At 39.9% G+C, this 13,147-nt stretch overlaps 1 non-coding gene across 1 annotated transcript; it reads right to left on the bottom strand.

Moving 5' to 3' along the window:
- Positions 1–635: 635 nt before the first annotated feature.
- Positions 636–742, bottom strand: LOC141699916 (small nucleolar RNA R71). Its single transcript, XR_012566161.1, has one exon. It is a non-coding gene; the product is annotated as a small nucleolar RNA R71 (small nucleolar RNA).
- Positions 743–13,147: the final 12,405 nt, after the last annotated feature.

Below are 13,147 nucleotides of genomic sequence, written 5' to 3'. Positions count from 1 at the left end.
ATGTACTTACCATCATTGGTCATTAGGACTCAGTGATTAGGACGTAGTAGTTACTTATTTTTTTTCTTCTTTTTTTTTTGGTTGTGTTTCAGGTACTTTAGCAAGCGTTTATGCAAACTTGTTCTCGTGCTCGCAAGAGGACTTTAGATACAGCTGAGGAGACAGACGAAGTTCTTGATATTACGGAGAAGTTAGATTTTGAGGATTCGGAATCAGGAACTGAGCAGAAAGAACCAGTAAATATGGGAGATCGTATTGTTCAAGCTGAGCCAGCTCTCATGGATTTTTCTCGGCCTAAAATTGATGACATTCAGTCAAGCATCCTTCATCCGGCTATTCAAGCTAACACCTTTGAAATCAAGCCGGGCACTATTCAGATGGTGCAGAATTCTGTTTCTTTTGGAGGAGCGGCAACTGAAGACCCCAACATGCACATAAGGAATTTTGTCGAGATCTGCAGCACTTTTAAGTATAATGGCGTGACTGATGAGGCTATCAAGTTGAGGCTTTTCCCATTCTCACTAAGGGACAAGGCTAAAGACTGGTTACATTCTGAACCAGCTGGGTCCATCACTACGTGGCAAGATCTTGCGCAAAAGTTTCTGGTGAAGTTTTATCCGATGGCAAAGACTGCTGCTATGAGGAGTGCTCTTACTCAGTTTGCGCAGCAACCTACGGAGTCTATGTGCGAGGCTTGGGAACGCTACAAGGAAATGTTGAGAAAATGTCCACATCATGGAATGCCGGATTGGATGGTGATAACTGGTTTTTATAATGGTTTGGGGGCTCAATCTCGGCCCATGCTCGATGCAGCAGCTGGAGGCGCCTTATGGGCTAAAAGCTATACTGAGGCGTATAATCTTATAGAGACGATGGCTGCAAATGAGCATCAAAACCTAACTCAGAGGATGACGTCAGGCAAGGTAGCAGGTATTCTGGAAGTTGATGCAGCCACCGCTATTGCAGCCCAGCTCCAAGCGCTATCAATGAAGGTTGATTCTTTGGCTACGTATGGAGTTAATCAAATAGCTATGGTTTGTGAGCTTTGTGCAGGTTCTCATGCTACGGATCAGTGTTCTCTTGTAAATGAATCTGTTCAGTATGTGAATAATTATCAGCGACAACAGCAGCCTGTGCCAGCGACCTATCATCCTAACAACAGAAATCATCCAAATTTCAGCTGGGGGAATAATGAGAATGCTATTCAGCCACCATATCAGCAAGGAGTGAGTAAACAGTTTAACCCACCTGGATTCCAGCAACCACAACAGTATGCTACAAGGCAATCATATCCTCAACAAGGAAGTATAGCTGCACCTACTAGTGCTGATTTTGAGGAACTTAAGCTGTTGTGCAAGAGTCAGGCAGTTTCTATCAAGACCTTGGAAAATCAAATCGGTCAATTAGCCAATGCAGTGCTCAATCGTCAACCTGGCACTCTTCCCAGTGACACGGAAGTACCAGGCAGGAAGGAAGCTAAAGAGCAAGTTAAGGCTATTACCTTAAGGTCTGGAAAAGTAGCTGATGCTGAAAAGGCAAAAGAATTAGAAGCTGAAATTAGAGGTGAAGAATCTAAGCAAAAGGAGAAAGCGGCGGAACCAAGGAAGACTACTGTTGAACACACTCTACCTGAGGCTAATACAGGGGAGAAACAGCTCTATCCTCCACCACCTTTTCCTAAGAGATTGCAGCAACAAAAGCTGGATAGACAGTTCGGGAAGTTTCTGGAGGTGTTCAAGAAACTTCACATCAATATACCTTTTGCTGAAGCTCTTGAACAAATGCCTAGTTATGCGAAGTTTATGAAGACTATTCTTTCAAGGAAGGTGAAACTGGATGACCTTGAAACCGTTGCTCTCACGGAAGAATGCAGCGCTGTTCTGCAACAAAAGTTACCACCAAAACTGAAAGATCCAGGAAGCTTCACCATTCCTTGCACAATTGGCAATCTGACGTTTGACAAGTGCCTTTGTGATTTGGGAGCAAGCATTAATCTGATGCCGTTGTCGATCTTTAAAAAACTGGATCTGCCTGATCCAAAACCCACGTACATGTCACTACAAATGGCTGACCATTCCATTACTTACCCAAGGGGCATAGTTGAGGATGTGCTCGTCAAGGTGGATAAGCTCTTCTTTCCTGCAGATTTTGTTATTCTGGATTTTGAGGAAGATAAGAAGATTCGCATAATCTTGGGAAGGCCTTTCTTGGCTACTGGCCGTACCTTGATAGATGTGCAAAAAGGGGAACTTACTATGCGGGTCCAAGATCAGGATGTGACCTTCAACGTATTCAAGGCAATGAAATTCCCTACAGAAGATGAGGAGTGCTTAAAAGTGGATGTGATTGATTCTGCGGTTACTTCGGAACTCGATCACATGCTAATGTCTGATGCATTGGAAAAGGCCTTAGTGGGGGATTTTGACAGCGATGATGAAGATAGCAACGACCAATTACAATATCTGAACGCTTCTCCCTGGAAGCGAAAGCTGGACATACCATTTGAATCTCTTGGTACTTCTGACCTCAAGAACGCCAAAGGGAAGCTCAAACCATCAATAGAGGAAGCACCTACCTTGGAGCTCAAGCCATTACCTGAACACTTGAGGTATGCTTTTTTAGGTGATTCATCTACGTTACCTGTTATTATTTCATCTGACCTTTCAGGTAGTGAGGAAGACAAGCTCTTAAGGATTTTGAGAGAATTCAAATCGGCTATAGGATGGACCATAGCAGACATCAAGGGGATAAGTCCTTCATATTGTATGCATAAAATTCTGCTAGAGGAAGGTAGTAAGCCAACTGTGGAAAAACAGCGAAGACTGAATCCCATCATGAAGGAGGTGGTGAAGAAAGAAATTCTGAAATGGCTAGATGCAGGCATCATTTATCCTATTTCTGACAGCTCATGGGTGAGCCCCGTACAATGTGTACCTAAGAAGGGAGGTATCACTGTGGTCGCAAATGAAAAGAATGAGCTCATCCCTACTCGAACAGTTACAGGATGGAGAGTATGCATGGATTATAGAAAATTGAACAAAGCCACAAGGAAGGATCACTTCCCCCTTCCATTTATTGATCAGATGCTTGACAGATTGGCGGGTCATGAGTATTTTTGTCTTCTGGATGGTTATTCCGGGTATAATCAGATTTGTATTGCACCAGAGGATCATGAAAAGACTACCTTCACTTGTTCATTTGGCACGTTTGCTTTTCGCAGAGTTTTGTTTGGGTTATGTGGCGCCCCGGCCACCTTTCAGAGATGTATGATGGCTATATTCTCTGACATGATTGGAAATAACGTCGAAGTGTTCATGGATGACTTCTCCGTCTTTGGACACTCATATGATGAATGTTTGAATAATCTGCGCGCCGTACTCAAAAGATGCGTGGAAACTAATTTGGTGCTTAATTGGGAGAAATGTCATTTTATGGTGCGTGAAGGCATTATCCTTGGGCATAAGGTCTCTAGCAAGGGTCTGGAGGTGGACAAGGCCAAAGTGGGAGTCATTGAAAATCTTCCCCCATCTAGTTCTGTGAAAGGAATCCATAGTTTTCTTGGTCATGCGGGTTTTTATCGGCGATTCATCAAGGACTTTTCAAAGATATCTAAGCCGTTGTGCAATTTGCTTGAGAAAGATGTGCCGTTCAAATTTGATGATGAATGTTTGGCAGCATTCGAGACTCTCAAGAAGAGTTTGATCACGACACCAGTCATTACAACACCAGATTGGACAGAACCATTTGAGATGATGTGTGATGCGAGTGATTATGCGGTAGGTGCAGTTCTGGGACAGCGCAAGAAAAATCTCTTCCATGTGGTCTACTATGCGAGTAAGACTTTAAATGGTGCCCAATTGAACTACACCACTACTGAGAATGAGCTTTTGGCTATAGTCTTTGGCTTTGAGAAATTTCGATCTTATCTGCTTGGTACAAAAGTAACAGTATTCACTGATCATGCAGCTATTCGCTATCTGGTTTCTAAGAAGGATTCGAAGCCGAGACTCATTCATTGGGTGCTTTTACTTCAGGAATTTGAGTTAGAGATCAAAGATAGAAAAGGTACTGAGAATTAAGTAGCTGACCATCTCTCTAGGTTGGAGAATCCCGATTCTACTTCACAAGATAGGACGTTAATCAATGAATCTTTTCCGGATGAGCAGTTATTTGCAATTCAGGAGGAAGAACCATGGTTTGCAGATATTGTAAACTATCTCGTTAGCAATATAATGCCTCCTAATTTGACATCCGCTCAAAAGAAGAAGTTTCTGCATGAGGTGAAGTGGTATATGTGGGATGAACCATATTTGTTTAGACAGGGAGCTGACCAGATCATCAGGAGATGTATCCCGTTCTGTGAGACGGAGGGGATATTACGAGACTGGCATTCCACAGTTTATGGTGGACACTATGGCGGTGAGAAGACGGCAGCTCGTATTCTGCAAGCAGGTTTTTTCTGGCCTACTTTGTTCAAGGATGCTCATCAGTTTGTTTTAAGGTGTGATCGTTGCCAAAGAGTGGGAAATTTGTCAAGGAAGGATGAAATGCCATTAAATGTGATGCTTGAAGTCGAGGTCTTTGATGTATGGGGAATCGATTTCATGGGGCCTTTTATCTCGTCTTACAATAATCAGTACATCTTGCTGGCAGTCGATTATGTCTCAAAATGGGTCGAAGTTAAAGCTTTACCGACAAATGATGCAAAGCCAGTGCTAAATTTTCTTCATAAGCAAATTTTCACAAGGTTTGGAACACCTCGGGTAATCATAAGTGATGAAGGATCGCATTTTTGCAACCGTAAGTTCACTTCTATGATGCAGCGTTATAATGTGAATCATCGAGTAGCTACTGCCTATCATCCGCAAACAAATGGTCAAGCGGAAGTGTCTAACAGAGAGATAAAGCGCATTCTAGAGAAGGTTGTTTGTCCGTCAAGGAAGGATTGGTCTTTAAAGCTCGATGAAGCTGTTTGGGCTTACAGAACAGCATACAAAACTCCACTTGGGATGTCACCATTTCAGTTGGTGTACGGAAAGGGATGTCATCTACCTGCGGAGCTTGAGCATAAGGCCTACTGGGCATTGAAGAAGTTGAACCTGGATTTAGATGCAGCTGGTAAGAAAAGAATGCTTCAGCTTAATGAACTGGATGAATTTCGACTTCAAGCGTACGAAAATAACAAAATGTATAAGGAAAAGGTGAAGAGGTGGCACGATAGGAAGCTACATCCAAAGTTATTTGTGCCAGGGTAACAAGTTCTCTTATTCAACTCTCGGCTCCGACTTTTTCCTGGGAAGTTGAAATCAAGGTGGTCTGGACCTTTTATTGTCAAAACTGTATTTCCACATGGAGCGGTGGAAATTTTTGAGAATGATCCGGACCAAGCATTCAAGGTTAACGGTCAGCGGTTGAAGCACTACTATGGGGACATGGCAAACCGAGAAGTGGTTAACGCCATTTTGTTGACTACTTGAGCAGGGTACGAAACGTCAAGCTAATGACGAAAAAGAAGCGCTGCGTGGGAGGCAACCCATGAATTATTGTTACAGGAACCCTTAGAAGTTAATAACCTATCCAAAAACACAAAAAAATCAGAAAACAGGGGCTGAAAATTTTTTTTTCCAGTGACCCCCTGCGCGCCCGCGCAGCTATGCTGAGCGGCCGCGCAGCAAGCTGAGCGCCCGCGCAGCTATGCTGAGCGGTCGCGCAGGGGTCGAGTACCAGAAATTTTTTTTACAGTTCAGAAAAAAAAAACACAAAAACAGTTTTAGCCCATAAACCCATGATTTATTCCCACTACCCCATCATTTTATCCCTTAATTACCAAATCCTAATCTAATCCACACCCTATATATACATACACCTATCCTACATATCTCCCACAAAACTTCCTACACTTAAACCCTCTCACAAACATCAAATATCAGTTCTTACACGCTTTTATTCACGAATCAATGGCACCCAAGAGAGCACGCACTATTGACAGCAGCAGCACAGTTCCTATTGCTGATTCATCGAGGGGTACTGCTGCAAGGCCTCGGTTAACTGACAGAGCCGCAGAGGAGGAGTACAATAGGCTGTTGGGGAAGCCGATTCTGAAGGAGAGGGGGTTTTTTCCATCGGGGAGGGATGGTGAATTGCTACCCATGATTGCAGAAAAGGGGTGGATAGCTTTTTATGAGTCACCCGAAGCGGTACCGATGAGCGTTGTTCGCGAGTTCTACGCGAACGCGAAGGCCGAAAAGAATGGGTTTTCTGTGATCCGTGGGCTGACGGTTGATTATCATCCTGCGGCGATTCGCCGTGTGATTGAACAGCGAGAGAGGAAGCCCGAGGAGGAGAACTGGAATGAAAAGACTGCTGAGGATTTTGACTTGGATTTGATTTGTGCGACTCTCTGTCGCCCGGGCACAGTTTGGACCTGCAGTACAGGCAATAATGAGTATCGTCACTTTTCGGCGATCGCCATGAACATGTATGCCCGTGCATGGAATGCATTTATTTGTGCTAATATTTTGCCTTCTTCACATGCACACGAGGTCACAGTTGAGAGAGCACAGTTGTTGTGGGGAATTCTGAATGAGGAGTACTATGTGGACCTTGGTGAGTTTATCTACCAAGGAATTCTGAAGTTTTTGAGGGGAGCGAAGCATATGAACATCCCTTATGCATCCACAGTTACGAAGCTATGCCGAGCAGTGGGAGTGAACTGGCCGGCTCATGAGCAGTTGCAGTTGCCAGCAGCTCCAATTGATTCTGGCACTCTGAATGGGATGCGGGAGTGGACCGGTGGTGAGCCTGAGGAGCATGGGCTGGGTTATCGTCTTCCAGGAGGGCATCCAGCACGAGGTGCTACTATGGCCAGGCCAGGGCGTGATGAGGCTGGTTCTTCGAGAGCTCAGGAGGGTGCTGGGATGGTTGATGCCCAGTATAGGAGGCTTTCACGGCGGATGGATGCCATGTATGAGACGCAGAGCAGGTTTGCTCAGGAGCTCACCCTTGCGTTAGGGACTGCTTTTAGAGGCCTTGGAGCTGATATCCAGTGGCCAGTTTTTGGTGAGGACTCTGCATACCCGCCGCCTGATACTCCACCCACTGAGGGTGATGATGATGATGACTCCGAGTAGGTATACCCTGTGTTCCTTTCTACTACTTTCATTGAGGACAGTGAAGATTTTTAGTTTGGGGGTGGTAGTTAAGGAATATTGTGTGTGTGTCATTTAGTTGCATATTCATGATAGTTTAGTTCATATAGTTGCATAATTTATGCCATATAGTTTTTTTTATGAATGTCATGTAGCTCATGCATTTACCATGATCCCTTTTGCAATGATTTATCGACTGAATTGTGATATTGATGCGAGTGTAGTGATAGCATTAAAGTGATATTAAGTTGTGTAGGTTGATATGCATGCTAGAAATAATTGTAAGTCCACTAAGTCTTAGAGAATGCGTAAGGGCTAGATTGTTGTTATGATTTGGTTATTTTCAAGGTCAATCTACTTATTATGCTTAGAATTCGATTATAGGTTCTTAGTGATAAAGGCATGAAAAAGAGAAAAAAAATTTTGGAGAAAAAAAATATGGAAGTTGTTGCTAGTTGTGGCTAGGCGTCAAACGGCTAGTAGCCGGCTCACATATGTTGCGAGTAGTCTAGGGTTGAGCAAGATGGAGCGAAACGCACTTGCTCAGAAAAAAAATTTTTTTTTTTGCATAATTGATCAAGAGTGGGCTCTTTGGTATTCGAGTTATTAAGTTCTTAGGGGACTTTGTGCCTAGTGACCTAAGGCTTTTAGAGTCTGGGATCTGCTAACCTAACGCTCGTTACATGGATACCATTGTATAAGTCTTTTGTGGACCTCACTCATTGCACGGTCAAATAAGCATTTGAGTTGTAAATAAAAAGCACGATTCCGTAGTAAGCTCCAGAGTTCTTGTAGTGTTGAATATCACTTTGTGCCTAGAATTTTTTTTATTCTTTGTATAATCGTAGGATTGCCTTGAGGATAGTCTAGTCATAGTAATTGGTCTAGTTCCGAAGCATATCTGTTAAGCATTTGCACACACCACGTTTCTGGCTGTATGTCTGTTTGCATGAGTTTATTGATCTTTAGTTGTCTAACTGCATTCGTTGAGATGTGGCAATTTGGTTGATTAATTGTAGTAAGGGGGATCGCTGCATTTTCATATAGATTGCATTCATGCATATTTTTATTTGTTTTTGAGTCTGTGACGCTTGAGGGCAAGCATCGATTTAAGTTTGGGGGTGTGATAAGTGGCATTTTATACCACTTAGAACGTCTTAAAATGGCTTAAATTGGTGTCTTGAAATCAAGTATTTTGTGTATTTGATGCGTTTTTCTAGTGTTTATGCATTTCAGGGTATTAGTTGCATTTCGGGGGAGGAATCATCAAGAATAAGCCTTGGCATGTGTTCACCATTGCGAGAGGAAAGGAACGGGCAGATTACGGCGAAGAAACGGAGCAAACTTGGATTTTTTCCTGTAGAGGCCTGCGCGCCCACGTAGCTATGCTGAGCGGCCGCGCAGTAACCTGCGCGCCCGCGTAGCTATGCTGAGCGGCCGCGCAGGGTCGGGAATTTTGCTGAATTATTTTAGACTTCTACTTCTGTTTGGCTTCCAACTTCTATGTAATCTGAGTTTTATGGGACTATTATATAAGTAGATTTGAGACATTTTCACATGGGGGATTGAAAAAAAGAGGATTGTGTTTTACGCAAGAAGCGAAGGAGATAAGGAAGAAGACCGATTTAGCACACCGCAACGAAGAGGAAGCATATTTTCTTGTGATTCTTGTTTCGTTGTAACGTTGGATGCTAGTTTTCTTGCTTTGACTTATTTACTCTTGTGACGTACTCTGTTTTAATATAATTAGTTTAGTTATTATTTTCTTGTGTTTGTTTATCATGATTTCATATGAACCCATGATGGCGATAAGTTCTATTATGGGCTAATCGTGATCATGGGGTTGCAACGGATTTATTATGGAATTCTTTAGTTAATTGTTTAATACTTTAGTGTGTGATGATTGCATGATATCTAGTATTGGTTGTGCATATTCGTCTTATGTGCGTCGCGAACATATAAGATAGGGTGTTAATCTCTTGTGAAGCGACGGTGGATCTTGAGATTTAGAACTTGCCATGCTAGCATAGGTTCATGTACGTTGTGCATGATTAGTGGGTAACTCTAACCGTTTTATTTGCCCTATGTAATCAAAAAGAATAACTTGTGCTTAAATCGTTGTGTTGTCAATTTCTGTAGACATATGGGAACTCAACATAATTGATGACTATTCGACTTCTATCTTAATTGTGGATGCTTGGTAGAATGGTATTAGTACAATGAAAGTTGGCTTTTATCAGTTTCGTGTTATTTGATTAATATCATCACTGTCATATGCTAAAGGTAATAACAATGGCTATAGAAGGAAGTAATAATGAAGTTGTGATCTCATGAGTGTTTTATTATTGATAAATTGAAGTGTTAGTTAAGTGGTTAATTAAGTAGTTAATTATAGTTAATATTTAATCAACAATTTTAAGTGTTATTATCTTAACATTGAGAAGTAATCATACATTGGTGAGTGAGTTTAATTAGACAATAATTTAGTCTGAGTCTCTGAGGGAACGAACTAGAAAGTATTCTATATTACTTGCGAACGCGTATACTTGCGTGAATATTAGCGCGTGTTTTCGCCCTAACAGACTGCTGATCAGAATTTATGCTATTATCAGAGTATTTCTCCAGTAATTAGAGAATGTGAAGAGTCACCAAGAAAATTTTATTTTGCTTTTCTAATGCATATTACTTAATACCAGCAATGCACTTGGATCTTCCCTTCCACATATATTTTTCTCTAGATCTCAAAGGAGTACCTGATATTTATTTCTTTTCTTTTCTTTTTCTTTTGATAAGTGAGGCTTATCAGCACTTAGTACATCCATAAGATTTACCAACATCAGAACTTAACAGATAAGAAGCAATATTCTAGTTTTTGACTTAGTAATAAGATACACAAAGTAAACCTAACCAAGCTCAATATCAGAATTTGCTTGTGTTAAAAGATTTCCACATAAGCAATTACTTCAAACATGGGATCTTTAGTATATTAAAGACTACTAGGTCAGCATCTAGCACAGTTATCCTCATTGGATTAAATAATCACAGAAACATTCAAATCACTATCAGAGTTTAGAAATTCACATCAGACAACAATGAACACTTAGTAAATTTCAATTTAAGCACATATTACATAAAGATAGTAATATATGTAAATACTGATCATAAAGTCTGATGTATCAGAACATAAACTAAGCAAATTTAGAGAAAGAACCTGAAACCATTCCAAGTTTGTAACACCCACAAATCCGGGGTCGGGGATTCAGGTTGTCACGAGTTCCATTTCCCTTATCAATACTTAATCTTAACAGTCAACCAACTACTGAGTACTGTGACCCCACAATATACACACACACATACCACAAGTTATAGTCTCAGAGATGAATACCAAAAATAACACAAGTCATTTTATTCCAAAATTATAAACCGTTACACCTTAAAAGGGTTTCTGAATAATTTACATATTCCTTGCCATTATTACAATTCATTTTATACATAAGTCTGGTTCATCAATAGTTGAAAACCTAGCCTATTGGTAGCTCCTACCTCAGCTACGGCGGCATCAACGCTTCCAAAAAACTGCGGAACATTTTCTAACCGCTTGCGAATTGGAAGCTTGGTCTTGTTCATCTTTTCTATCTGTTTTTGTGTGATGAAAGAAGAAAGCAAGGGTGAGCAACAAGCCCACCAAAATAATATGTATAATGATTAACAATATATGAGCATTCTCATAGTACTCATGAAAGTATTGGTCAAGAAGAAATGAACCAAGCTGATATCTTAACGCGACCAAGTCGTAAAATATTCAGTATATATATACATATATACTTTTCACAATCTTTGAAATCCTCTGACATGTATAATATACACAGAGTTCCAGTTTATAACTGTATAAAAATATCGTTGCAAGGTGATCTCATATATCTAACCTTGTCTCAACGTTTTTCTGAAAATCTTTGACATGCACAAGATAATCATTTACTAGACATAAGTTTAAAAGATGAAGTTATAAGATACTCCAATATACTTATATCTTTTCCGAATACTACTTGAACTACCACCGTTCAAGGTATAATCCGTTTCAAAAAGTTCATCACATAGATGAGACTACAAGATAAGATTTGAATAGATTCAATCCTTGAAATATCATTATAAATAATGAAGTTACGAGATACTTCATTAAGTCCCAATATATACACACCTATATATATACATTTCATACACTCCTTGAAAACCTCTGTTATGAAAATTGTAAACAGAGTTGCAATATCCAATGAATTTGGAAGGAGAAAACCTTGGCATAAACCTGATATCTTGCTGATCAGGCAAAGATACCAGTAAGTAACCTTTTCTACTAGTAGATGGACGAATTCCCCACTAGTCATCACCCTGGTCGCAATAGGACCTTATGTTGGACTGCCACTCAGCCACTTACGCATTTGATGGACTCCCACTGAGCCACTTACACTTTCGTGGACACCCACTGAGCCCATGTTGTTTATGCCGACTCAATAGATGGACTTACTTCCCGAACGTTGGGTAAGTAATCAATTCATTTATCAAAACAGCAACCTTGTTGCGAAATATAAATACACCACAGAGTCGGATCCCTCAGGTTTTGAGCGAGTATTTAAATCCCCTTTGAAAGGAAGATCTTAAATATAAGAATGAGTTTTGGGATCCGCTCTAACTTTTAAAATCATTTCGAAGACTCGAAACATTTTTAAGAATGTTTGGAGTACTGCTGATTTATTAAAATAAATCAGTCCCAATATATTAGAAAATATCTGAATATTATTATTTAAATAATATTCCCAAAATGGATAATCTCTATAAAAATAATCGAAGTAGAAGTGTTAAAACTCATACTTGAAATGAGTATTAAATAACCAAGGATATACTTATACGAAAGTACTATCTTTATTTGAATAATAAAAAATAAGTTTGATTATCGACACATTATTCTTTAATAAAATACAGAATATTAATTAGTAAATAATCGGAGTCATAAGTCCTCAAATGAATATCCAATTAATATTCATTAAATAATATAAATTGAGTCATAAGTCCTCGGACGAATATTCAAAATAATATTCATTAATAAAATAAACGGAGTCATAAGCCCTCGAATGAATATTCAAAATAATATTCATTAAATAGAATAAACAGAGTCATAAGTCCTCGAATGAATATTCAAGATAATATTCATTAAATAAAATAAAGTTATCGAATTAACCTTATTCGATTAATAGTTTTGAAAACTATATATATATATATATATATATATATATATATATATTATACTCGGGAACATCGACTCCCGGTTTAGAAATATGTTCACCTTTGGGTCCCCTATACTAAGGGTATACGCAACTACTGCTTATCTCTAGCACAGGTATTATGCAACTTATAAGCATTTGAATCAACAATTAGATATCAAGATTACGAAACAGACATGCATATATACCATATCAGCATGCTCCAATATATCGCAAGATTTTCTAATAACATTCATGCACTATCACAAGATAATGCATATACATATATACATCACAACAACAGTATAACGGGTAGAAAACTTGCCTGAGTGCTCCGGGGTAGACTTAAGCTTAGAGTGGGTCCAGTAACCTATGAACAACAACATAAGCCAGAATTAAACCACGGTCGCTTAAGAAACTAGACTTTAACCAATTGAACCCTAACGTTTTCTTATGGTCATTTCTACGCTTAACAAATCACATAAGTCGTTCGAGTACCCTCGGCTCCACCATTTTTTATAAATTAACCATTAAGGGTTTTAAGGCGATTCTTTCGCGAGTACCCTACCAACTGCCTAATACACTTAATATAATTGTTTCATATCCCAATTAGTCATTTAAGGTCCTTTACCAAGGTTTCAAAGTAAGGCGAGGGGAAATGGTTCGTTCGCGAAACGCCGTTACTTAAAACGGTCGTTTCTCCTAAACCGTACATCGGATTCAAGCGTACCACAGATCAAAACG

The sequence above is a fragment of the Apium graveolens genome, unplaced genomic scaffold, assembly GCF_009905375.1.
Source record: "Apium graveolens cultivar Ventura unplaced genomic scaffold, ASM990537v1 ctg1496, whole genome shotgun sequence".
Lineage (NCBI taxonomy): Eukaryota > Viridiplantae > Streptophyta > Magnoliopsida > Apiales > Apiaceae > Apium > Apium graveolens.
This window is presented reverse-complemented; position numbering and strand designations above follow the sequence as displayed.